This window comes from Cynara cardunculus, unplaced genomic scaffold (assembly GCF_001531365.2).
Source record: "Cynara cardunculus var. scolymus isolate 2C unplaced genomic scaffold, CcrdV1 Un_Scaffold_8029, whole genome shotgun sequence".
NCBI lineage: Eukaryota > Viridiplantae > Streptophyta > Magnoliopsida > Asterales > Asteraceae > Cynara > Cynara cardunculus.
The window spans coordinates 11,298-11,954 of NW_020203929.1; positions in this window are offsets into that span (position 1 = coordinate 11,298).

Consider the following 657-nt stretch of genomic DNA (forward strand, 5'->3'; position numbering starts at 1 on the left):
ACTCGAGTTTGCTTGTGAGGATGTCCCGGTCAAGACCAAATTGGGATCTTCATTGTACCCGAACCCAAATAGACGGCCTTTCTTGAATCCCCCAACCACCTCATTCCACAAGTTAGTATCAACTAGGGGATAGACCGAGGGATCCTCACTGTACTTTTCGGTGAGATGGTTTAAAAAAATACTACCAGTCAATTTCGGCAACATAACAACTGTAAATGGAACGTTTCCAACTAAAACAATCCTAACGTTTGCCCAACAAATGGCAACCCAAACTATATATATAAGAGCGATCAAATAAAAACCACTCCAATTTGTAAAACCGTAAAAACTACTTTCATCCGTCGTAATCTTATGAATTTTTTTCATGAAATTGTTTACTCTTGTGAAATTGTTTCATATAATACCTTTTTTGATGAAGTTTCATATATGGTTATGAAATTGTTTCATATACTACTTAATGAAATTTTAATTAAATTGTTTCATGTATTTCTCTAAAATTAAAATAATRAAGATGATAATATCCATGATTAACATACTCCACAATAAAAATRATTAATCAACCTCTTATAATTACAAAAATATGAACAAAATGAAAAATTATGATTGGTGGAATGAGGTTTTTATGGTTTTTACAAATTGAGTGGTTTTCATTTGATC